A 27825-nucleotide genomic window follows, 5' to 3' on the forward strand; every position below is an offset into this window, starting at 1 on the left:
AATAGCTGAGTAGTATTCCATTGTGTAAATGTACCACTTGTTTTATATCCTTTCCTCTTTTGAGGGACATCTGGGTTCCTTGAGGGTCAGCTTACTCTTACGCACATGCTCTAGGAAAGGAGTCTGATATTCCTCCATGTTTCATGGCTTCAGAGACTTTTCTTTGGAGGACTGGTTGAAGCCTCCTCAGCCCTGACATTCTTGTAGTTTACATGCTTGCAGAACCAAACCAATGTGACAATAAATTCTGACTACATTTTAAGGTATAGCCAGGCCTTGCACCATGTGCAAGCAAGGAATCTTCATAATTCTTTTTTGAAATGAAAGCTTTCCACTTTTGTTTGCAACATTGTCTCTTGTAATGTGGCCAGCATATTCCCTGTTTTGTACTAAGCAAAAGCAACTTAAAGGAAGAAATGTTTACTTTGGCTTTAACTTTGGGGTGTAAATTCCATCATAGCAGAGATGATATGGTAAAATTCCTGGCATCAGAACCATGTAGCTGACCGTCCTCACCTCTTAATGAATCGGGAAGAGCTAGACTTGATTCGGAGGCAGAATGTTCAAAGTTCTTCTTCAAGGGATCTATCTGCTTCTGACATCTATGCTCCACTTCTCAATGTCATCACAACCTCCAAGTAATTCAATAAAGTAGGGTGCCATTGCTCAAACATTCCTCAACAGCAACTGAACATGCTAGATACTGTATAGGTTTTGCCAGCCGTTTTTATCCAATTTATATTGAAGGATTAGCAGGAAAAAAAGCTACATGCTTTAAATTGGGACAATAATAAAGAGACTTTGAAAGAATATAAGAAATTTACCAGGCTCTGCTCATCATAGGCTCGTGTATCTAATGGTTTTAAATTATATGAAAGGCTTTAATAGAGCAGTTCCTCCCTCATCAGGCACTTGGGCAGTGTCAAGTATAGTCAACAGAGGCTAGCTGCTATACAGTTCCTTCTTTTATTTTTTGCTTCACAGAAACACATAGACCATGAGTTGTGTCATCAAAGAGAATACTACCCAGATTCAAAGGAAGGGCTTTTCAGTTAAGGCAAAGTATGACAGGGTCTTGCTTACAGTCACTAAAAGAGCAATACACAAACTTGAAAGAATGCAATCAGGCTGTGATAAAAATTCCAAGAATATAATGAAGTCAGGATCCTGGAAGTCTGTCAGTGAATGCCAAAGATAAGAAGTACAGTTAACCTAGGAGAGACCCTGTGTCAGTAGGGCTGCAGAGGAAGACATGTCCAATATCTTAGAGGGTGATTTCATCCACATATCTTTAATGCCTGACAAACAGCAAGAGTACCTACTGTTTAACTAGCTCCATTTAAGTTTTTCTTAGTCCATCCATCCTTTCAACCACTCCTTTCATCCTTTCTGATTGGAAATGGTTCCCCTGTGATATTTTACAATGAAATTTTGTTATGTGATTTTTGTTTTAATTTTTGCAGTGACACACAGCAAATGTTTGCCTTGAGTCTAAGAGCAGATATTGAACTTTAACTTTGAGTGGTGGCAAAACTAAGACTATGGGGACATTTGAAGATGAGCTAAATATATTTTTCATTATGAGACTTTTGAAGAACTTTTCATTTTGCAATTGATGCATGCTCTGCACTTATTTATCATGATGTCTTTAAGTTTATATGTGGCTTAGTTGATTCAAGATATAGTGAATTTGAAAACTAAGGTTAGCTATCACAAAACCTAATGAATATGCTTATTTGTGATGTGAATATTACATATCATTTATTAGATATATGTGTATATATGGGTTGTATTAGAAAACACTGAACAAGCAGACATCAAAAGGAAGAGGGTAAGCAGTTCTCATGGCACATGCTTCAGTTTATAACTCAAACTCCTTCCTTGGATGGAGTTTCATTCCTTCATGATGAACGGCTACAGCAATAAGCTGAAATAAAACCTTCCTGCCCCCAATGTTACTTTGTTTATAGTGTGTATTACAGTAATAAAAACCAAACTAACACAATAGATTAAAACAAACTGGAAAAATCCTAACTGTAGATTGTAGATAGCTTAGCCATTCGGTTGATAAAAACTATGACTCTTTTTATTTTGTTTATTATTTTCTAATTAATATATTCTAAGAACTTTTTTGTCTGTCAGTTAAAGACTGATGGATATGATTCTGTCATTTCCTTCATTCATATTATGGAGTTGAACGGTGGTTACTGTGGTAACAGGATATTTTCCTGGTGAAAGGTGATGCTGCAGAGACAACTGGTTCCCTGGATGGAGTACTCCCTGGTCTTCACTGGACAATATCGGGGATAGGTGCTAATGGGAGGAGGGGTGTTTCATTAAAAAAGACATGATATAGACTGTTTCTAAGAGTCTATAAACATCTTTGGCTTTCTCATCTAGTGGAGAGTTCAAAACTTGCTTATTAAGCTTGGCTTTTCATTCTGATTATTTGTTATGTTAGGGTGGCCTCACTGTAGGTGACAGTTTTTACTTGAGTAGTGGAAATTACTGTTTATGGAATTAATAGTAAACACTATCATTGAGTTTGTGTGTTGTTGACTTGAAAACCAAGGGTGACTGTAGTTTGATGAATTTCTTTTCCATTCTCATTATTGCTGAGGAGGACTTATGTAGGTAAGAAATACTGCTGAGATGGAGCCAAGTAAATTCAACACACAGTTCAGTGTTTTTCTGGACATACCAATTACTATGCTATACAACACCTGCTACTGAAAAATCTATATAACATCCTCAGTAGAGAGAGAACAATTTGAACATTTTCACTCACAGCCTTTCAGGACCTTCATGGGGCTGGCTGAATTTCAGTCTATAAAAGCCTATGTAGAAGACATAGAGGTCTTTGTGATTACAGATAAAGACTACAGAACCAGGAAGGTTAAACATATATGGCTGTTTGTTCAAGAATGGAATGAATAACCTGTTACCTTCACTGGATCTTTCCTTAGACCCTATTATGAGCTTTTTTTTCTTTTCTTTTTCTCAGTCAGTCTATAGAACTCATCTTTATTGAAGGTCTTACATGGACTAAGCAAAAAAATAAAATTCATGTTACAAACTTAAAATTGTCTAAGTGCAATTTGCTAAACAGAAACTAATTTAGGCCATTTATTGGACAGATTACTTAAAAATCTTTAGCATTAAATTTTAGAAAAGGAAATACACATAATTATATTTATATTTTGTTTAGTTGTTATACATAGTATGTGCACATTTGGACATGCCACTATGCAGTTGTGAAGGTTAGAATACAATTTACTAGAATTGGTTCTCTCCTTCCATCATATGGGTTCAGATATTTGAATTTCGGTCATAAGGATTCCAGGGACTAAGCTTTGGTAATCAGACTTAATGACAAGTGCCTTTACTCACTGAACAATTTCAGCCTAACATTACTTTTTTACTAAGAGAAAAATCTGTACAAAAATACCTCAGAATATGGGAATTATCAATGCCTCAGATGTTTTGAGTACTTGCTGGTTTGTAGAGGAGTAGGTTTCTAATTCTCAGCATCAACCAGGCAGCTTACAATCTTCTGTCATTCTAGCTTTAGGGATTCTGACATGCTCTTCTGAACCTGCTAGATTCAAGCCCTCACATGTATGTAAATCACATACTGAAACACATATATATGAAAAAATTTAAAACTCTGGGATGCTTATCTAAACTATTATTATTTACAAATATCACTGGGAAATTACTTAGCAATGAAACTTATAAATAATTTTCCATAGCACAATAATAGAGTAATATACCATGAAAAATAGATTACAACAGTCATAGATGGATGATTCAATATATGAAATGGTTAAATATAAGGAAATCATACTATTACATCAAAAGGAAAATATAAGTGATTAGCTCAAGGTACTATCTTTAAAAGGAAGGTAAGATTACTCATATTTATAGAGGCCAAACTGAATACTGCAAGATGATTTATTAAAAAAAAAAAAAAGTCCCAGCAAGCAGCTGAAAAAGTCAGATGTAGATATTTGCACCCAACCAATGAACAGAAACTGCTGACCCCTGTGGTTGAATTAGGGGAAAGCTGGAAGAAGTTGAGGAGCAAGGCAACCCTGTAGGAGGACCAGCAGTCTCAATTAACCTGAACACCCCCAAGTTCTCTCAGACACCAGATCACCAACCAGACAGCATACACCAGTTGATATTAGGCCCCCAACACATATATAGCAGAGACTGCTAGGTCTGTGTTCAGTCAAAGATGTACCTAACCCTCAAGAGACAGGAGGCCCCAGAAAATTTTGAGGTCTAGTGGGTGGGGACATCCTCAAGGAGACAGGGGGCATGAAGAGGTATGGAATGTGGAACAGGTGAAGTATGGACTGGGAGGGAAATAAAATCTGAAGTGTAAAAAACAAGTAAATAAATAAATAAATAAATAAACAAATAAATAAAAGATTCAATAAAAAAGAGATACAATGCAATGTGAGAAAAAAATCATTAGCTTATAAACTATTGCATAAAAGCTAGTTTACCCTATATAACAATCACTAAGTAGAGGTACATGTGAAATAGAACGTGACATGAAAGGATATGAAAAGCACACAAAGCTATACCTTCTCTTCAGAAAGAAACCTCAGCAATCTGATCTGTAAATAATGACTTCTAAATTACAACAATCTCAACTCCCACAAGCCAACCAAAATTTCTTATTTTATAAACTGCATACAACGATTTCTTTATCTGACCATAAACATTGCAGACAACAATTTATTTTTAAGTCAACACTATTTTACAAATGTTTTTAAAAAGTAAAAGGTATGACACGAAGCTTGTAGGTATTAGAGTATTTAAGAAAGCTACAATAATTAATGGGAAATAAGAGTAATTCTCTGGGGAAAGAAGGAGTCAGGCTTACACAGAAAATAGGGGCTATTTACATTTGTGTTGGTATCATTCCAGGTACAGGATACAGAACTAGATTTCTGATTTGTTAGAGACCAGGATATGCATTACCTTGTACAATTTAAACACTTAAAAATCGTGTAGTATATTACCAATCATGTGTAAGACCCTGGATTCTATTCTCAATACAACCCTGGGTGTGGGATTCTCATCTTAAGAAAATTAACATGTCTGTTCCACATTCTAAACAGAGGAGCTAAGTAACTGGTTGAGTGGTTAAGAGCACTGGTTGCCTTTTCAGAGGATCCATACTTGACTAACAGGACCTTCCTGCAAGGCTCACAGTCATCTGTTACTCCAGTCACAGGGGGTCCACAAACTCTTTTGACATCAGCAAGTACCAAGCATACAGGGATGAACAAATATACATGCAGGTAAAATACTCAAACAAATAAAACAATAAAATAAATAAATAGATTTATGATGAGATAAATTTGTGGATTTTGACATGAATCGATTAATAGAAAAGTTAACATTAATATTTCCAGAAATAAAATTACTTGGTAGCTCTTGAATAATTGAGTCCTGTTTATTTGTTTCAATATCCATACAAGTAATATACATTAATTGGGAACAGAATACTTCTCAATGCTTGTTGAGAACAGTATAATTGCTGGCATGTATTATCTAAAATTCTCATACTATACAGCTTTGTTTTCTCTTTCAGTGATCTGTGCTATTCTTTTAAATATGGCTGCTGAAGAATTTAGAATCTGAGTCAAGTTTTTGTGTGGATATATCTAATATAGATTTGTTTCTTTATACACTTATATTTTGTGTAATTTTTATATTTATTTTTCAAATATGTGTCTGTTTATCTGAATTATTCTAATAAAATACATAAACCATCCTCTGTACAATCTAATCTTCCATACTGACTGGTTTATACTGGCTTTTCTTGGCTTCTGACTTGATTGATGGCACTAACTTAGGCAATTTTTTCTAATCTTCGGGCTCCTTATTTTCTGGTTCTTTATGTTTCCACCTATGTCTAGCTTGTTCTTCTGCATTCTATCTCTAGAATTGTCATTGTAGAACTGCTACACACACACACACATATACACACATGTACACACACATGCACATATGCACACAGATATATACATACTTTTTCTCTTTGCACTGCATCAAAGTATCCTCTTTCCTGTGCTGTTCTCATGAGAGTTGGGCACAGTCTTGTTACCATACAGATGATTCCACTGGCCAACCCACAGGGACTTAGCAATTGTTATGTCATGACAAGTGTGTGCTGCAGGGGTGTATTGTATATAAAAGGTCCCACTCAGCAATCAGCATCTATTTCTCTTTCTCTCTCTTTTTCCAATAACTTCCTCTATCTGCTCTTTCTGCTATCATGGGTCTGTTCCTGTGTCACAGACAGACCTCACTTGGGTCCCCAATCTGTGTGGAACGGGTCTCTTAGTTGCAAGCGAGCGAGGATTCGGCAAATGAGTGACAGTTCACACGAGAGTGGGTGTAAAACTGAATTCATTGATTAAAATGGGCATCACATTATTAATACAGAACAAACAAGAAAAGTGGGGCAGGATACATCCCTTGTTACAATGACACAAGATATCCCTTGTTACAAATGAACACATGAAAACAACAGGGGTTGGGACCAGGCAGCTTGAGGAGGAAGCCAGGTGAAAAGCTAGTCAATAGTTAAACCCCACTGTCAGGGGTCCCCAGTAAATCCTCGATTATGCTGTTTCTTTGGGCCTAGCAGAAAAACCTGTTTTGGGGGTTCTGCTAATGCAATACCAAACCCCCCCTATTTCCTAGGCCTTGGTAAGCTTTGCCCTGAGCTTGGCTCTGTTCTTTGTGATGCTTAATCAGTTTCACCTGTCTTTACTAGAAGTGAATTAGAATGTTAATGAATAGGTAACCTTCTGGATGAATTCTGAGCCCCTGGCTTTAAGGAATTTTTTTAGGACTTTGGAACACTGGTGGAAACTTCACCTGTGGTAACAATTCAATCTTTACAACATACTAACATTCAGATAGGGTTCATGCATATAGATTATTGGAAATGCTAGGACTCCAGGAGGCTGAGTCTCTTTGAGACACTTTTTCCTCAGGACTTGGCCAGGTTTTGAGACTTGTTGTGAGTCACTACTAGCATAGGCATGGCATTCCTGTCTGTTTACCTGTCTACAATCTACTTGTCTACCTCTATCTCTTTCCCAGACCACCATTTTTCTCTGCTTCCCATAATAAACCTCTATTATACCAGGTCTAATACATGGCACAATTACTCAGTGGTACACCTTAGCATTGGCCCTCCAAAGGTATCCATTTGCCACACTATACTTTATGACAATCCCATCTCTAAACCATTCTCTGATTCATTACTTTGCCTTCCCCTCAATTAGACATAGTTTACAAACATGGCTACTTCCTTCTACAAACTATTCTTACCTTCACTGTGAGGGATTAAAGGTGTTAGTGTGTACTACAGGCTTGTCTGTATTCCAGCCAGATCATATTTTAATTAAGGTTGTGTCTGCATACTGGACAGATCATGTAGACCTAGAGGGTCTTTGTATGTGATCCTGTGTCACAGCAAACATGTTGCTGTATTAAAATTCCTCTACAGTAACCTCAGTACTTTTCTTTTAAAAAAAAATGGATATTTTCTTTATTTATATTTCAAATGTTATCCCCTTTCCCAGTTTCCCTCCCTCCCCAAAAGACCCTATCACATCGTCTCTTTCCCCCTGCTCCTATGAGGGTGTTCCTTCATCCACCCAGCCTTTCCCACCTCCCCACCCTCGATTCCCCTACATTGGGGAATTTATCGAGCCTTCATAGGATCAAGGACCTCTCCTTCCATTGATGCATGGCAAGGCCATCATCCTCTGCTGCATATGCAGCTGGAGCCATGTGTACTCTTTTGTTGATGGCTTAGACCCTGGGAGTTTGGGGGTCTGGTTGGCTGATATTGTTGTTTTACCTATGGGGTTGTAAACCCCTTCAACTTCTTCAGTCCTTTCTCTAACTCCTCTATTGGTGACCCCACACACAGTCTACTGGTTGACTGTGAACATCCTTCTCTGTATTTGTAAAGCTCTGGTGGGGCCTCTCAGGAGACAGCCATATCATGCTCCTTTCAGCATGCACTTCTTGGCATCTCCAATAGTGTCTGGATTTGATAACTGTATATGGAACAGTCTCTGGGTGTCCTTCCCTTCAGTCTCTGCTCAACACTTTATCTCCATATTTGCTTCTGTGAGTATTTTCTTCTTCTAAGAAGTACCAAAGCACCCACACTTTGGTCTTCCTTCTTATTGAGCTTCATGTGGTCTATGAATCGTATCCTGGCTATTTGGAGCTATTGAGCTAATAAACCTCATACGTCAGGGGCTTAAATTATCAAAAAATCACAGAATGCTCACTCTTCTGAAAGAATAACCACCTGTAGGAAAGGAATACCTGGTGCCTGCCTATTAAGCTAATCTGCTTGCTCCACTCATGGACTTTTTTCAACCACTGGAAGCCTGCTTTTGATCTCTGTCTGTGTGTGTCTGTGTGTACACACAAAATAAAAGGGCAGTCCAAGCAGTTGGTTCATAATCTCTGAATTCCTATGTAGTAACCTGTTTTCTCAAAGGTAATTTTACCTGCTGTGAATATATGCATATCCTTTCTTTTTCTGATTATATTTGCTAAGTAGTCTTTGCTGACATATTCTTTTTTCATCTCTTTGAGACCCTTATATAAAGAAGTCTTTAACTATATCTGTTAATTAGAAGACTAACTCATTATAGAAAAAAATATAAAACAATGAAAAGATTATATAGCCCAAACATACAAATGAATAGAAACAAAACATTATTAACTATCTGAATCAGTAAGTATATATCAGACTGTATCCCCAATGAGAGTACTTCAAAATGTGTTTCAGAGTCCTAAAGAATAAGCAATTAAAGTAAAAAACTTTAAAACAGAATTATTAAGGCTTCTCTTGTAATATAATATGCTATCCGAAAGACCAAAGAAGGAAAGAAAAATTGGAAGCAGTAAGGTTCAGTCCAAGGTGTTCTTCAGGAAGTCATACTTTATTAAGCTAATTGGTTTCTGTTTAGGTTTCTGCCTGTCCCCAGGTGCTTTCCTGCTCTGTACTATGGGTGTGTCCAAATTTTCCTGGGGGGTGTGAAAACTTTACTCAGCATGCAGTAAATACTAAGTGAAAGCTGATTTCCTACCTGACTTCAGCTTGTATAATTGGCAGTGGAATTGAAAATAAAAAACAAAACAAAACAAAACAAAAAACCTATTTTAGGTTAGTGGGCCCATCACCCAGCCTCAAATCTAATAGATCTTATGGGTTTATGAAATATGAGTCACTCACATGAATTGACAGTTGCAAACTACCTATGAGATTATTACTAAGGAACCAATTTAAACACAAAACAGACCCCTCATCTTCCGTTTGAGCAATTTGTACTTGTTTGTTTGCTACTTTCATTGCAAACATCATTTTACTATAATACTCATGTATAATATGTGTTTATTACATATGAACTATATAATATCATTATTTTATAACTGTATTTTATCATCAATTGTAAACTTACTAAATTTTAAATTGATTTGGTATAGTGTTGAACTTTATAATTAAAAATATTTTGCGGGCTGGAGAGATGGCTCAGTGGTTAAGAGCACTGACTGCTCTTCCAAAGGTCCTGAGTTCAAATCCCAGCAATCACATGGTGGCTCACAACCATCTGTAATGAGATCTGACACCCTCTTCTGGTGTCAGACAGCTACAGTGTACTCACATATAATTAATAAATAAATCTTTAAAAAATATTTTGCTTCTGAATATTTACTGGTATATCTGAAATATAGTGTCAAATTTGTTTTGGTAACAAGATTTTCTGAAAACATATGTAGAGAGATATAACACAAACTGACTCCATTTTCTAATGTAAATATTATGGGGTCGAAGAGTCTGATATCTTTTGTCACATAAGATAACAACCATGGCCAGCTCTTTATAACAAAAGAAAAACTGACAAGAACAAAGTGTAAGAAATGCACTTACAGAAGTTTTATTAGATGTCCTAGGCTTCAGAAATGAAAGTTAAAAACCTGGAGAAAACAGTCTATTCGTATACTTAAATCTGAGAAAATATTGCTGTCACGACCTTGGGCTAGAGGACTGACTCTGGGTTTTCCAAAAGTTCAGATGGAGCCACCTGCTACTCTGGGAGTTCCTCATAGTGCTAATTGCTGGAGGTGGGAAAGGGATGAAATGGGATATTACCATACCATCCAAAGGAGGAGAGCCATTTGATCAGTCTTTATAATATCAGCAGGAGTATGGAAATAGTAGCTAGACACTCTCAAGTAAGGCAAGAACCCAAAATGGCAGTTCTTAGAACAGTTTTGCTGGAGGTCAGAAGACAGTTCAGGTTGTGGTTTTGGATAAATGATAATCTCTGCCTAAGGATATATAAGCCCACCTGATTGAAACAGAGGGGTGACACCTGGATAGGAGACTGGGCAAACGAGACTGAGCATCTCATACTTTTTCTACTACATGACCCTGACATTGGTGCTCTAATGCCAGATATGCTAGGAAAACGACTCAGAGAGAAACAAGCCACAGAAGCAAAGTGGCAGTGGCCATATAACCCACCTCCTTCAGGGTTAGGCCAAGACTAAAGACTTCCGGAGATAGCCCTGGTGATTGGCACATTGTCCCAGGGAATCTTAAAACTGTCTTGATTACTTTAATCTGTGTGGCTTTAGCTTTAAAGAAGGAGGAGAGAGGTAAGGTGAACACCATCACTGGGAACTCCCTGTGGACTCCCCTCTGCTTTCCAGTTATCTGTCTAAGGAATTCAGAAGAAGCAAGAGTATGTGATGGAGGTAGGCATAATTTATTGCACAATAGAGGGGAATTCTTAAGGGGTGAGAGTGGATAAAAGCCAAAGAGACTATTTTGTGGATATAGATTATGTACCATTTCTAATGCCTCTGAGACTAAAAGAATCTTTCCTGGGGACTTTTCCCTGTATAGGTGATTGACAGACATTAGGGCTGACATTTAACAGGAGAGGGAAATAGTATGTTCCTGTTCTTTATTAGAAAGTCTTCTGGTAAGAATGCTCAATATCAGGGTAGGTGATATTGAACCAAGTGTATTTATCAGTAAATGACCTTATAGGAAGTACAAGGTATCAAATCTCCTCACATGGCCAGAGTTATAATTAAATCTATTAGAGAAATAAATATATAAATAATATATATTATATTATATATTATTATAATAATCTATTATTCCCACGACCATTCATTGGGGTTCTACAGCTCCAGATCTTCTTTGCAGTAGGCAGATAACTTCCAGACAGGGATCTAACCCTAATGGGCTTTTATTTGTTTCTTTTGTGTGGATGTGATAAAACATCCTAACAAAAGGCAAATTACTAGAGAAAGGGTTCACTTTGGCTTATAGTTCCAGAAGATAATGTCTATTATACTATATAGGAAAGGCATGGCAGGAGGAGCAGAGAGTTTCCTGATCGTATTTCATCCTTGCCATGACACAAGATCAAGAAGAAGAACCAGGATATGAAACTTCAAAGACCGCCTCCAATGCAGTATACCCTCTAGCCACCATTTAAAGGTTCCACAACCTTCACGAAGAGTGCCACTGCGGGATAATAAGAGAGTTTATATGCAAACCACAAATGTTCTTTAATCCTGCTGATATTTAACTAGCTATGTGACCTAGGACCAGTCAACACTGTAGTCTAGTTGCATAGGATGACTTTCTTTAAATTATTAGTTTGTATGAGCAGAGTTGTGAAGGTTCAATTAAGAGTCAAAAATAAATAAATAAATAAATAAATAAATAAATAAATAAATAAATAAATAATAAATAAATGTAAAGGTAACTTTTATTGGCCAGATGTAATTGTCATCTCAGAGGATTTTTGCTGAGTAATCTTACCCTTTCAAGTTTTGTATGAGCAGAGTTGTGAAGGTTCAATTAAGAGTCAAAAATAAATAAATAAATAAAGAAAGAAAGAAATGCAAAGGTAACTTTTATTGGCCAGATGTAATTGTCATCTCAGAGGATTTTTGCTGAATAATCTTACCCTTTCAAGTTTTTTCCAAACTCTGGCAGACTGTTTCAACTCAGCTGTTCTGACTCAAACTACTCTCCAAGCTTTCTGATTCAATCCAGCTTCTCTTGGCTTCTGACTGAATTGCTATTCTTGACCTTGTTCTAACTGTGGCAATTTGTTCTAATACTCTGGCTCCTTCTCACTCTGGCTTAGTTTGTCTTCATCTACAACCTGTCTCTGTAAAACTGTCCTAGTAAAACTTTCCCTCTCTTGCTCTCTCCCACTCTCTTGCTCTTTCTGTCTCTCTCCCTCCCTCCCTCCCTTTCTCCCTCCTTCCCTCTCCCTCTCTCCCTCTCTTTTTTTCTTTCTCTCTCTGACCAGCTGTCTTAAATCGACTCTGTCCTCTTGAGATTTTGGTATATCCTATCTCATTCTTTTCATATCTTTCTCTGATTCATCACCTTTTCTTCCCCTCAATTAGATGTCATTTTCAAGCATGGCTACTTCCTTCTACAAATTAACTTTACTTTCAGTATTAGAGATTAAAGGTGCATACTAAGGGCATGCCTGCATTCCAGCTAGAAGGTCTTTTGATGTGATCACTTGCCAGAGCCGAAGTGTTGCTGGCTTAAATTCCTCTACAGAAATGCTTGCAATGAGGCAACCTTGATGCCTTGTTTCAGATTGAAGAATAATAGAGAAAGGAGATTCTACAAAAAGGTTTGACTTAGTATTAGTAGAGTGGAGAGAACAAGTACAAAAGATCTGTATGTTAGGATTTTTTTTTCTTCTTATTCTGTGTTGCATTCCTTCTTTCTGGGTATGAGGAAGAACCTGTTTATGAAACTGTTCCTGTACATCTACATAGTATGCTTAGGAACAGTGCCCATTAATGTTGCCAGGATGGTAGAGTTGTCTAAAGTGCTATATGTAGGAATGATGTTCACTCCCTTTAAATTGGGTCACTCATTGCCTGGGAGCCGACTAATAAGTTAGACTGGCTAGTCAGAAAGCCTATGAATCCTCTCATCTTTGTCTGATTACAGTAGGATCAGATGGATGTACTTCCATGTCAAATGTTTTAGTGACAATTCTGGGGATCAAACTCAGGTCCTCAAGCTTGCAAAGCATGACCGAGTCATCCTTATAGACAATAACTTACATTTCATCATACTAAATTATGTAGTCATGAATAGTTTACATTTTGATCCTTATTTTCATTATGACTATTGACTTAAACATGGTAGAAATTTTATGCAGTAGATTTTTAAGTTTCCTAGTTACCTTACTTGATAGTAAAAAAAAAAAAAATGTGTTCTATATTTGAGCATGGCAAACAACATGTAGATAGAAGTCTCCTTATAATAGAAACAGATTGTTTGACATTTGGTTGTTCTTCATTTCAATAAAAGTGGTACATGGAAAAAGTTAAGCTCTAAAAAATATTTTTAGCAAGTGAGTTTAACACAAGTTTATTTTGTTCATGGTATTGACCATGCTTAAGATTAGACAAATAAAGCAAAACTGATAATGGAAATGTCAAGAGGTTACTCTTTTCTCTTCATTGGTGATTTTAAAAAGACCAGTTTTCACACCAACACGCTGAATAAAAACCGAATGTTTTCACACACTATATTTACTATAAGAATGATCCACGGGAGACAAAAGTTTCTGAAAGTGCTGTTCTAACAACTCTGTACTACTTAATAATAATGTAGCAAGCACATTTTTCTAAGTTCAACTTTTGGGCATGCCAAACAATCTAGAGTTAATACCTACATAAATAAATCATGTACAATTCCTTGGTTGAGTTTAACGAAATATATTCCGTTTCCTGGGAACATTGTAGCTAAGGTTTCCAAACTGCAATTATAGATGACATAATCGATGATAAAAATGAACATGATGCAGATTTATCGTTCTTCCCAGACCTTCCTCATACACAGAATACTCAAATCAAAAAACTGTAGACAATGTGCTATGAAAATGTTCAACAGATCATCCTTTTTCCTTTCCTTTCATGATACAACATTGCACTGGTTCTAGATAAATGGGACTTTTTAAACACAAGTCATGTTTATATAAACCATATATGATATTTACTGGAAGAGTAATTTTGGTATATCAATCCTTTACCTTGTTGCTGAGAACACAGTGATCCAACAGAAATAGTATCTTAGCCCTACATGTAACATAAAATTTTTAGCACTTATGTTTGAAAATAAATATGTAAGTGAAATTAGCTATAGTAACATCTTTTATATCATCCCAAATACCATAATTATTCTTTTCTTAGATAACTATATAATGCATGGCTATCTCATTCCAAAAGTGTTTGTCTCTTCAAAATATGAAGTGTAAGAATCATTAACAAGAGAGGTCACAAGCATTATTTTGTAATACTGTATGTGTTTTAAATGTACAGCAGTCTCTGTTTGAATGAGCTACATTTTGAATACTCGGTAACCATTATTCATCAACTTATCCTCTTAACTGCTCCCCACTGCATAATTATCTTAAAAAAATCTTCATATTTGTGAAAATTATTTAAATTAAACAATTTTTCCTAGATTACATATTTGCGAAGCAGGCCTTTGTTTATCCAAACAAATCGAGCAAATAATTTTATTTAAAATTAAAAAAATTGAAATTGTGTGTGCATACCATCACACTCTTATGGAAGGTGAGTAAACATCTTGAGGGAGTGAGTACTCACTTTCCATCACGTGGGTCCTGGTGACTGAACTCAGGCCATGTGCCTTAGCAGCATATTCCTGTATTCACAGATCCTTCTCTGGGGCCCCCAAATAAGCATTAAAAAAAAAAAAAAAAAAAAAAAAAAAAAAAAAAAAAAAAAAAAAAAAAAAACAACAGAATTGATTCATCTGTTTACAAGAAAATGAAAATTAAGATTTAAGCCCTCTGAACATCATTTCTATCTGTAGATTATTTTAATTTCATACTATTTTATCCTGTGCATTTTATCTGATATGTTTGAAATGTATACATCATCAAATCAGTTTTTGTTTTGCATTAAAATTTTGAAACAAACATGTATTTGTGTTTTCCTATGATTAAAGAATTGAAGATATACAGGATCTATTACCCTATAGCAATAAAATAATTTATCTAGCTATTAGTTTCTTAATTTGATGCTAGTGTTTTTAGACATCTTTTAAAATATTTAATCTTTTTTTTAAATTTTCATGTGAGTACTATATTTATATCACCTCCCTAAGACCTTCCCTCCCTCATTGTCTTTCTATGTATTTGTCTCCTGCTCCTTCTCAAATATATGGCCTTTTACTGTCTTACTCTTTAATGATTATTGATTCACATATGTATATATACGTATATATGTATATGTGTGTGTGCGTGCATGTATGTGTGTGTCTCTGTGTGTCTGTGTGTTTGTGTGTGTGTAATCTATTCAGCTTTTTCAGCGTTACTCATATGTATATGTGTTTAGGGTTAAAAGCTTGTGATTATGTCATCTATCAGGGAGCTGGTCCCAGGAGCAGATGCAGTCTCCCCTTCTCAGTGGTCATTAATTGCTCATAGCTCTTCCTCTAGGGCTGATGTCTTGAGAGAGTCACCCCATCTACATTGGTAGGTCATTTGGCATATCTCATTTATGGGCACTATAGTGCCTTACCTTATTTTCCACCACTCACCTTGAGATAATGAGCTGACCCTATTTTGAACAAGTGGCCTAAGCTGAGGATAACAGAATTTGTTCCTGGGAAAGTACATAGCAGTCATGGTTAGGAAATATTTGGACAGAAGCAAAATAAATAGAGGTAGTGAAAACTTTATCCACTAGAGAAATGTTTGGGCAGTATATGAAGGAAATAGAGAAGGCTCATTTGTAGACCTTGATTAATTTGTGTTAATAGCAACTCCTCAAATAGTTTGCAAACAAAGAAACGAGTCAAGATAAAAGAGCAATTTAATACACAAAAGGAAATCACAGAAATGTATGTTTATTAATCAATTTACTTGACTTGTAAGTAATGGCTAAAATTGAAACTTTTGAAGATGATAAGCCTTGATCTATTCATTTGCTGTCAATATGTTTGTTCATTTTGTCCCCAAAGTGCATATTTTTTCTCCTCTGTTTTAATTGCTAATAAAACTTTCAAATATCACAATAATGAGCCACAATTATTTGGCAGTTTAAGCATTCTACTTTTTTTTTAAATTCAGCAAGCACAAACACTTCGAGCCACAGTTGGAATACATAGGTCAGGAATTGGTATCCTTATTTTGAAAGTGATAATTACTCTTGTCTTTTATCTATTGCCAAAGCAAAATGAAATTCCAGTTAGTTTCAGTTGTTACAAGATAAACCCAAGGCTGTGAAAAATAAAGGAGAATCATATGTCTAAATATTAAAGGTACATAGGATAGGGACACACCAATTAAATGCTCCATGAGGAAGTGTGTCATGTGTTTCAACTCATAAATCAGGACCGACTGTACATATGAATGTATAAACCAACCGTGTCTGGATTTTAGTCTTACTGCTTTGTGTCTGTCATATATATGTTGTAATTATCTTAAAATCTGCCACAGAGTGAAATGTTGGTTGCTTAAGGAGTTTTATCCAAGGCATATGGATGTCAATATTTATTAAAATATAAACTGCAACTTAAACACAATTTGGTTATGGAGCAACATTATACAGTTGTTCCACAAATTTCCCAATATCATGTCACATTTTCTTTATTGATCCATTGATAAGCATCTAGGAGGGTTTGGTTTCCTACCTACTGTGAATAGTACAGTATCAATTGTAGATACGCAAGTGTCTGCATGGTGGAACTTAGAGTGCTTTGGATATACCCAGATGAGGTACAGTTGGTTTCTTTCTTACCTTTGTTTTCAGCCTGGAGAAATCTCTGTACTGGCTTCCATGATAGCTTTATAGGTGATACTCTACTTGCAATTGAAACTGTATAAATAGATGTAGCAACTAGCCTCATGTGGCCTCTGTTGTATTGGTTTTGCCTCTATTAGATGTATGCCTTCGTTATCTGAAAGTTTGTGGTAGAGTGCAGTGCTCTTCACTTCAGGATCCGTTCCAAGGCATCTGGCTATTGAAATTTATATTAGACACATATGAAACTTCAGAGTGAACAAGCTATATTTGGATAGAATCTTATGGCATAAGAATTGTTTTGAATATTGGGTAAATACTAAGCAGCAAAAGCCAAATAATAAATCTAGAAAAACATATGGATATGTGATAATGAAAAATATCATTTTTTACAAGCTATTAACTTTAATATTGCTTTTCATGGCTTCATGTTTTTAACCTAGACAGGAAGTATCCTCTGATACACTTTACAATATCTCTTATTCCTCATTTATTATTACTATTATTTTTTCTTTATTTTTATGATTATAATTTACAACTATCTTGGTTCTCATTCAAATTCTCATGGTATTTTCATTATTATTGCATGTATATATGTATATGCATATACCTAAATATATCTTCTTAGTCTGTATATTGTTACTTTTACATATGCTTTCTTCCCTGACCATCTAGTATTGGGTAACCTGTTAACAGTATCTCGTAGTAATGTCAGAAGTTGCACCTATAAAATTTTAACATGACTGACTACCTAAACATAAGTTGAACAAGGATAACAACTTCTTTGTTGTATACCAGTTTATTTCTATGGAGAGTTGTTCTGGTTGAAAAACATTATGTGTGCATAGTTATCACTAAACATAGGTGGTTTTGCCTGTGTTGGTTATTAGGGAAAAGCAGTGCCCTCTCTCCCATACCTTCAATACTTCACACTCTGATGAATGTGCATCACAACTTTGGTGCCTGTGGTGTTTTAAATATGGTTGGCCCATGGCAAATGGTTCTGTTAGCAAGTGTGGCCTTGGTGGAATAGGTGTGGTCTTGTTGTGGGAAGTGTGTCACTGTTCAGGCAGGCTTTAAGGTCTCCTAGTGCTCAAGCTTTACCCATTGCAGAAGAGAACCTCTTCCTGGCTGCCTGTAGAAAACAATCTTTTCCTGGCTGTCTTCAGATCAAGATGTAATACTCCTAGCTAATCCTGCACCAGGTCTGCGGTATGATGTCATGATTCCTGCCATGATGATAATGAACTGAATCTTTGAAACTGTAAACAAACCACAATTAAATGTTTTATTTTATAAGAATAGCCTTGGTTATGGTGCCCCTTCCTAACAATAATAGTGACCCAACTTCTGGCTTAGAGCATCAGTCTTCACCCAGCTTTTTATTCAGCATGTTTTTATTATGGAATCTTGGGTCAGGTTTTCTTTAGTTTCTACTGAGCCTTCCTTACTAGGAGCAGTGTAAATCCTGACAAACTTATTTCTTCACCTTAGTTTGGTATGTTTTTGATCTTTGCCTTAATCCTGGCTTTCCAACTCTCCATCACTGAGATAAAATCCATGACAGTATCAATTGAAATGAAAGAAAACTTTATCTTGTCCCAGCATTAATCCTGGGTGTTTGGCACCTTTGTTCTTGGTGTCAGATCAAGAACACTTTGGCCTAGCTCAAAATGATGGAGAAGCTGAGCCAGGGAGAAAGGCTTAGAGGTACAATACACCATTCAGAGGAACATCCCCATCACCTACCTCTTCCAGGTAGGCCTCACCACCTAAGAATTTCATTACTTTCCAGTGGAAAGACTAGAGGGTTAGGGGAGTATGGAAGAAATAGAAACAAGGAAATGTTGTAGTTAAATCATAATTTCAAAAAGATTTAAAACATTTATTCTTTAGTTCTTACAAGAAGAGCATTTTATGTTTAATATGTTAACTACTAGAATATATTAGCTATGATTACGTTAGTGTGGTGATGAAGTTCTAGGAAGTTATGAGGTTGATATGGAAGGGTAGTTGTCTTAGATGTTTAAAGTCAGATCAACCACTGTGTGGGCTCTCAGCTGGAAAATTAATAAGTAAAAAGAATGTGTAACTCAAAAGAGTAAATGTTATTGGTGTTGAAATCATATCGACCTGTAGAATGTTTTGTACAACAAAACATGTAACACTCTCTCAAAAAACAAGTTAGTTGTGCTGTCATCTAAATTATTATATATACTATATTATATGTTATAGATGACATTAAAAATTCAAGCCTATGTCTTAAGAAAAAAGAAAAAAAAAAAAAAAACAGAAAGTGCTAAGAGGCACTCCTTACCTTGCCTCATTCCTAAGCATTTCTACAGATGTTGAACATTACATATTCCATTATGTTGATTGATTCTAGTCATCTGAAGAATGTTCCTCTCCATAGATGTCAGGACAATGGGTTTTTAAAAAGCTGTTGTTTTGAGTAATGATCATCAAGGGAAAGAAGCTGACATTTCTAGGATAATCTTAGCTTTCTGTAAAGTGTAAGATTAGCTTGTGGTGGTGGAGGAAAATGCATAATAGCAGCAAGTACGTGAAGTCTTTGAAAGAAAATCTTGCATACAAGATTATAACAGGAAACTCAGAGATCTTTTCAGCACACTTTATTTATTTAAAGGAAGGATATTTCCCAAGGGGTGGTAGTTCTTCAAACACTGTGAAGGTCACCACAGGAGGGAATGACTCTATCAATTTAGATAAATGTGGCCACATTCCAATACATTCTTTTTTCCTTTTATCTAATCGATACCCTACCACACACCTTACTGTAGGTTGTCAGAAAGCATGCAAACATGTCACAAATTAGTGAGACATCTTAAACTGGAACAAATTGGGGACAGTTCATCCCACGGTATAAAATACCTTTCCTGCTCCTCCATTACAGATTACACAAGATTCATTATTTTTTGCTTGGAAAGTTTAATGTTAATGATCTCTCCCAAACTACATGTTGATGCAAGTCGACTAATTTGAGAATATCTGATTATATTGTTGGAATGAAGGTAGATGTGCAATTGACAAGAACTTTTTATTTTAAATCCTCCAACTACACCAGCTCTCTCTCTCTCTCTCTCTCTCTCTCTCTATTTATATATATATATATATATATATATATATATATGATTCTAATTGTTTCTTTGAACTCATTTTATATGCTTGTCACTATAAAAAATGGTAAATTTTTCCATAAACATGTAATGAATCTCATTATAACTTAAAATCCCTCTCACTATATAAAAAGTACTTAGGTATCTAAGCTTAAAATGCATTCCATCTTTTTTTATAAGAACCTTATATATGAGACATTAATTTCATTATGATTTTTATGGACAAAGAAATTAAATAACTTCCACAGAGCCTCTTTTCCATTGAATGTAAAATCAAAGCTACACATCTACTCTCTGTGATTCCAGAGATTATATGCTCAACTCCTGTAATGCTGTTTATTTGCATAAAATGTAAATAATGAGATAAAATCAAACTAGTCATAAAGAGCAGAAAGTTGTAGGTAAAGGCTATAAAGAAGATGTGCTGATCCATAAAACCTACGTTAAAAAATAAAACGTACAAAGTAGAATAGAAAATGCAAAATAAGCACTGAAATAATAAAAATATGGCATCTCATAACAAAAGCATTAAAATTTTATTTGAGTAAGATCACAAAAAAGAAATAGACTGTATTATAACAATAAAACTTACTGAAAAAAAAAACTTTTCTAAAGTAGTAATATGAGGTGTTTGTTGTGAGCCACTGGTCTAATTCAGGAAGAGAAGCTGTCACAATGATCAGGACTTCCTGTCTGCTAAAGCATTCTTCACATATATATCCAGTGCTTTCTGTGGCATCTGATATATGCACTGGGGACTCAGGAGTGAAAAAGAGACCTGGAGCTTTAAACTAGTTTGTGTTGCCCTTGACAGAGTCAGATAATAAGCACATTTGTTAAGTAAAACAAAGCGTCTGAGCTATACCCTGGGAGGGCGATGAAAGAGAAGGCAGAGGTGCTTGCAGATTGCAGTTCTAACTCAGGGCACAGCTACAGAAGTAGGTTGTACTTCACAAGAGAACTGGAGAAACCAATTAGATACTGGAAGGAATATATTCACCAGTATTACTTTTGATGAAAATCCCCAAGTCAAGAAGGTAGCTAGACAGTGTCACAAAGAGGACAGGAGCCAAAGTGACTAAAACTGTAGAGACTACATATGATTCCTGTAACTGTGGGAGCAAGAAGTATGACTTAAAGCAACAGGCATGAATTGTCTGGGAGAGGGCATTCTGAAGTAGAGTCACTGAAACTCAGATGTCAGAAGTTACTATGGAGACCCCGCCCCTGCTGTTTTCTCCTCTGCTGGCCATCCCTATTATATGACAGTATCTTGAGGTCTCTGTTGTCCTTGTGTGCTGACCCATGCTGTGTCTCTCCAACCTCCCACTGCTCATTTCTTTTAGAGCACGGGGTTGTTTATATTTCAGAATAAATCAAATCCCACATGTTCATAAACATAGAATTCTGGAATTTGAGGGAGGCTCTTTTGTAAAAGCATATTAAGAAGGCTAATTTGGCTAAAACTAAATGAGAAAAGAAGGGGGGTGGTTGAGAAGAGTGGAGGCTATAGAGATATAATTACATTAACTCTATTTTTTTCTCAGAATATGATATCGTCAATTAACTGATATCATCTGAGTAATAGTTTTTATAAAATTTTATTTATTTTTATGTTATATGAATAAATATTTTGCCTGGCTGTAAGTATATGAACTATGTGTATGCAGTATCCACGGATTACAGAAAAGAGCATTAGATTCCTTGTGTTCTGCTACTTGGATGCTGGGAACCAAACCCAAGTACCCTGCAAAAGCAGCGATGACTCTTAACCACTGAGCCATGTCTCCAGCTCCATGATGAACACGTTTAAACACTTTAAATGTAAGACCTCTTGAGTAAGAACTGGTACAGGGGAACAGAGGGGCGAGGGGAGTAGTTTGAAGTAGTGTACAACGATCAAGGGATTACTTTCTAGATATTACTGAAGGAAATACTCATATCTGAAAGACGGAACTCATGCTTGGAATTGTGGCACCAGTTGTAGGAGGTATTCAAGAGCACTGCTCCCTAAGAATACATTCCTTTAAAATAATTAAAGCCAGGCGTGGTGGCACACGCCTTTAATCCCAGCACCCGGGAGGCAGAGACAGGTGGATTTCTGAGTTCGAGGCCAGCCTAGTCTACAGAGTGAGTTCCAGGACAGCCAGGACTATACAGAGAAACCCTGTCTCGAAAAAAACAAAAACAAAACAAAACAAAAAAACAAAACAGTAAAAAAATTAAAAATTTTTACTTTTTTTTTTTTTTTTTTTATTTACACTTCAAATGTTATCCCCTTCCTGGTTTCCCCTCTGCAAGTACCCTATCCCATCCACCTCCCACCTGCATCTATGAGGGTGCTCCCACACACATCTACCCACTACTGCTCCCCTCTCTGGGACACCAAGCCTTCATGGGACCAAGGTCCTCCCCTCCAACTGATGCAAGAATAGGCCATCCTCTGCTACATATGTATCTGGAGCCTTGGGTACCTCCATGTGTATTCTTTGGTTGGTGGGTTAGTCCCTGGGAGCTCTGGGGTGTCGGGTTGGTTGATATTGTTGTTCTTCCTATGGGGTTTCAAACCACTTCAGCTCCTTCAGTTCTTCCCTTAACTCCTCCACTGGGGTCCCGATGCTCAGTCTGATGGTTGACTGCAAGCGTCCACATGTGTATTAGTGAATTCCTGGCAAAGCTTCTCAGAAACAGCTATGTTAGGCTCCAGTCAGCAACACTTTTGGCATCAGCAATAGTGGCTACAGATGGAATGGATCCTTAGGTGGAGCAGTCTCTGGATAGCCTTTCCTTCAGTCTCTGCTCCACTCTTTGTTCCTGTGTTTCCTTTAGACAGGAGCAATTTTGGGTTAAAATTTTTGAGAGGGGTAGGTGGCACCTCCCTCAACTCCGGGCTGTAACTAAGCTCTCGATCCCTTTTGTTGGATATTTCAGCTAATTCAGAACTCTGTTGGGTCCTAGGAGCCTCTTGCTTTCCTGGCATCTGGGACTTTCTGTTGGCTACCCTTGTTCCCCATCCCCTATAGCTACACACCTCTTTTCAGTTTGCTGACCCTCTGTACATCTCCCCCATCTCCTCCCACACCTGATCATGCAACCCCTTTTTTTCTTTCCTTTTTTCCTCTTCTTCCCAAGTCCTTGCCACCCCCTACTTCCCATGATTATTTTGTTTCCCCTTCTAAGTAGGACTGAAGCATCCACATGTTGGTCTTCTTTCTTGAGCTTCATGTGGTCTGTACATTGTACTGTGGGTATTCCCAGATTTTGTCTAATATCAACTTATCAGTGAGTACATACTATGTGTGTTCTTTTGTGATTGAGCTACCACACTCAGGATGATATTTTCAAGTTCCATCCATTTGTCTGCTAATTTCATGAATTCATTGTTTTTAATCTCTGAGTAGTATTCCATTGTGTAAGTGTACCACATTTTCTGTATTCACTCCTCTGTTGAAGGACATCTGGGTTTTTTCTAGCTTCTGGATATTATCAATAAGGCTGCTATTAAGATAATGGAGCATGTGTCCTTGTTATATGTTGGAGCATCTTTTGGATATATGCCCAGAGGTTGTATAGTTGGGTCCTCAGGTTCTATGTCCAATTTTCTGAGGAACTGCCAGACTGATTTCCACAGTGGTTGTACCAGCTTGCAATCCCAGCAACAATGGAAGTGTGTTCCTCTTTCTCAACATCCTTGCCATAATCTGCTGTCACCTAAGGTTTTGTTCTTGAAATCAGAAAATCCTTGCATTTTCTTACCTATTTCAAAACACAAACTCTTACATTTAACATTGTAATGATCTTTAAACTCAAACCTTGTGTTCCTGGGTAAGACTTTAAGACTCATCTCCCTCACCTCCACATCTATGATTTAGAATATCAAGTCAATTGTGTGGAAGTAGAAATTTATTATATTTATTAATATCAAGGAATGGAGTTAGATTGAGCCCCTGTACCTTCATTCCTTTTTGTTAAGTTTTAAACACCTCTAAATATGGGGAAATAAATACTGTAGCTCTGGCTTCTTCAATCCTTTCCATTCATGACTTTTTGTTCTTGTCTGATAAAGGTAAATGGAACTCTATGTACATAGGTGTATGAATTAAACATGTAATGATAACAAATCAAGGAGAATGGTTTTAATTATTCTTTCATATATATTTAATTTTACCATTTATTGAAGGTGAAAACAAAGCTTCATGTTGATAGTTTCCGATATTCTCCTCCTCATTCTTAATGTATTGTCTGCCTCTCTAACCTCTTCTTTAATGGGTCAAGATAGGAAGACACTCCTGTTAAGAAAATCCTGTACAGGGAAACTCTTGGTCTCTCAACCCTCCTTCAGTCTGACTATGATGGAAGACCACTGTGCTGTGAACCTTTTGGCATGTTCCAACTTCTCCAGAAATTCAACTCACCTTCTACACTTCTTGCATACCTTATTCTACAACCCTTAAACTCACTAATCTCAAGTTTATTCTCTCATTTAGTGTAGCTTATTTGCATTAGTTGGTGAGCCAAATAAAATGTTTGGAGGGAGAGCAGTGCTCCACAGAACAGCTCTTATTCCTGACATCAATTATAACTTTGGAAGGTTCTCAAAACAACCCCTGCTTTTGATAATTTCCTAGCACTCATAATATTCACTGAAAGCTCTTTTACTTGTCATAATGACATGACAGGGAGAAGATACAAATTAATATCTGCCAAAGAACAGAGCTCCTAGAGTGGAACCCAGGGGACATCAAATAGAGAACTTTCATCTTCTCTCAGTGTAGCTCGAGGGTGTTATTATCCTGTTGTTGTACATGGCAGTAGTTGTGGAATATTGGCAGCCATAGGAGATCAATGAGCTCTGCCATTCAGTTGTTACATGGGTTTCAGGTTATAAGTTCCATTGACAGCTAGCATACAGCTTTGATCTTGGTCTCTGTGTTGATTGATGTGGGGTCACTCCAAGTCTTCAGCACAAGTCACATTGTTTGTCTTCCTAGCATAGACAACTTTACTCTAAATAATATTGTTAACCTGTGCTGTGTGCACCAAGGTCTCAAGCTAGAGAATGAGTTTTAACTGACATACTTTTCCAAAGACCCAGATATTATTGTCCCAAATGTAAGACTATGGATTATATACTTTCTCTGGTCAGGGCTAGATTTCTTTCCTTGTTTTTGTTTGTGTACAGTGTATGTGTGTGTACATGCATGGGAGCAGGTGCACCTGCAGGTGAATATGCATTATGCATGTGTGCACACATGTTAGAGCTCACCTGTATAGTTGAAATTACAAGTGAGCCCCTGTTCATTCCACCCATCTATATGTGGGTTCTGTGGATCCAAATACAGGTCCTTTTGCCTGATGATAAGTGCCCCAGAATTAAATTGCTTGTTTTATTACTCTATAGTAACTTCTTGAGCATGTTCTTGAGAAACAAAATATGAAAAAAAAATACACCATACAATGACAGTTAATAAGAAATTCCAAACTTCCAGTGCACATGGTTCAGACCAATATACATTTTCCCCTCAGGAGGAGTAAATTCAGCTTTTTAATTATGTGTTAAAAGTTCTGATCCCATCTTGACTCTTGATTAATTATGCATGACCCTGTTTTAGTCTCTGATGATTTTATAGTTTTTCTCTGAATCTTTAGCTCTTGTTTAAAGATTATGATCCTTGGATATTATCTTGCTTCATTATGCTAGAATTTAGTTGGTCTTTGAAATTAAAACTTTATTTTTCTAAGATCTGAAAAACTTAATTGTATTTTTTTCTCTTATAAACCAGTTTCTCATTTTCTTCTTTTGGAATTCGAATTATTCAGCAAATAAACTTAAGGTTGGAGATCTTATACCATCTTTTCCCACTGCAATTGCTACTGTTACAGCTTTGATGCAAGAGTATTTTCTTGTTGGGCAGTGGTAGTGCATACCTTTAATCCTAGCACTTGGGAGGCAGAGGCAGGCAGATTTCTGAGTTCCAGGCCAGCCTAGTCTATAGAGTGAGTTCCAGGATAGCCAGGGCGACATGGAGAAACCCTGTCTCGAAAAAACAGAAAAAAAAAAATAAATAAAGAGTGTTTTCTTCCTGTTCAGAACATTGGTTTTATAACAACATGAACAACATGGGTTTGTTTGAACATCTCAACAATTGAAAATATACAAAATGATATTCATCTTTTTGTTGATGTTAATTCATTATGTTCTTTTGATGAATGCAACATGTTTTCCCTAGATGGACATTTTTACACTATATTAATACCTAGTAGTTACACATGAAAGTAAATTATTTTTTGAAGATCTGTGTGACTTCAGAGTATTTAGTGGTTTCTGGAACTTCATGCAGGGAAAACCAGAGAGGAAGCTTACTGTTTTATTAGGAAACTAGCTGTCAGTGTTTCCTCAGATATTGACTAAGTTGTTGAAAAGATGGGAAAGATTTATAATCTACCAAGAGTGAAGAGCTTACCCTTCATATCAGGAGGAGGGGACTCATGCCAAAAGAAACAAACCATGATTCAGAATTCATATTTTAATACTTTGGGATAAAAAAATTGACTATCATCCTCAATAATATGAAGCATTGACTAGATAAGAGACTGTGCTTTACCAGGTTCTAGTCTCCTCTCAGCATAGCAGAGGAAGTTCAAGGATGTTCTCTGTCCCTGAGGAGAGACATGAGGGGTAGCAGCTGCTCACCTCCACTTTCCATTACTCGTTTTATAATAAATTCTGGTTGCACTTAAGTTTTTCCATGATGTTGAGGCCAAACAACATGTATCTCCCACCTTTGCTACAGGCTTATGTTGCAGGTTATCTGATTTAACGAGTCTAATTTTTCCATAAACATCTGTATATAATTTTAGTTGGTGAACAGCTCTTAAGTTCTTACCTATAATGTGTTGTGATATTCCTTTTTCTTTCTGATTTTGCTCTTTGTCTTAGCCTTTTTTTGTTTCTGATATTAGTAGCATTGTATAAGAATCTGTAGAAACCTGTGACTTTGACTTCCCAAGTGGGGCAAGAAGTATAGGTTAACTCCTGATTAATAAAATAGTAACTGATCAGCTAAATCTAACAGTACCTTATCAACTTCATTTTTCTGTTCCTTTTTATTTGGCTTTTTGTTTGTTTGTTTTGTTGTTGTTTTGGAAGTCAGAGTGGATTGATAAGTCAGACTGAAACAAACATTCACAACAAAATCACACTACCTATTTCAGTTAAAGGACTATTGAAACTATTTAAAAGTCAGGACCAGCAGTAACTCTGTGCTGAACACATCAAGCAATAGGCCGATTCAGTGGCACTGCTTTAATGATAGCACTCAGGAGACACAGGCAGGTCTGTGTGAGCTCAAGGCAGTATAAACTGTACAGACAGTTCCATGCCAGCAGAGCTACATACATAGATGCTGTATCTAAACCAACCAACCAAATACCCGAAATAAAACAAAATCACTGAACTCTACAAAATACCTGTAAAACATGCCCCCCCCCCCAATATGTAGAGATCTTGGTAGAAATTAGTTTAAATAGTTTTGGGTCCCAGCACTTTGTAAATCAAGTGTGATGGTACAAGCCTCTATTCTTACCACAGGGAAGGTGGAGATAGGAAGATAATAAATTCAAGGTTCATTTCAACTACGTAGAAATTTTAAGAACAGCCTGATGTCTGAGAACCTGTCTCCAGAAGTAAAGATGAAAAAGAAAGTAATGATAAAAGGAAGGAAGGAAGGAAGGAAGGAAGGAAGGAAGGAAGGAAGGAAGGAAGGAGGGAGGGAGGGAGGGA

Source organism: Mus pahari, chromosome 4 (assembly GCF_900095145.1).
Source record: "Mus pahari chromosome 4, PAHARI_EIJ_v1.1, whole genome shotgun sequence".
In the NCBI taxonomy this organism is placed as follows: Eukaryota; Metazoa; Chordata; class Mammalia; order Rodentia; family Muridae; genus Mus; species Mus pahari.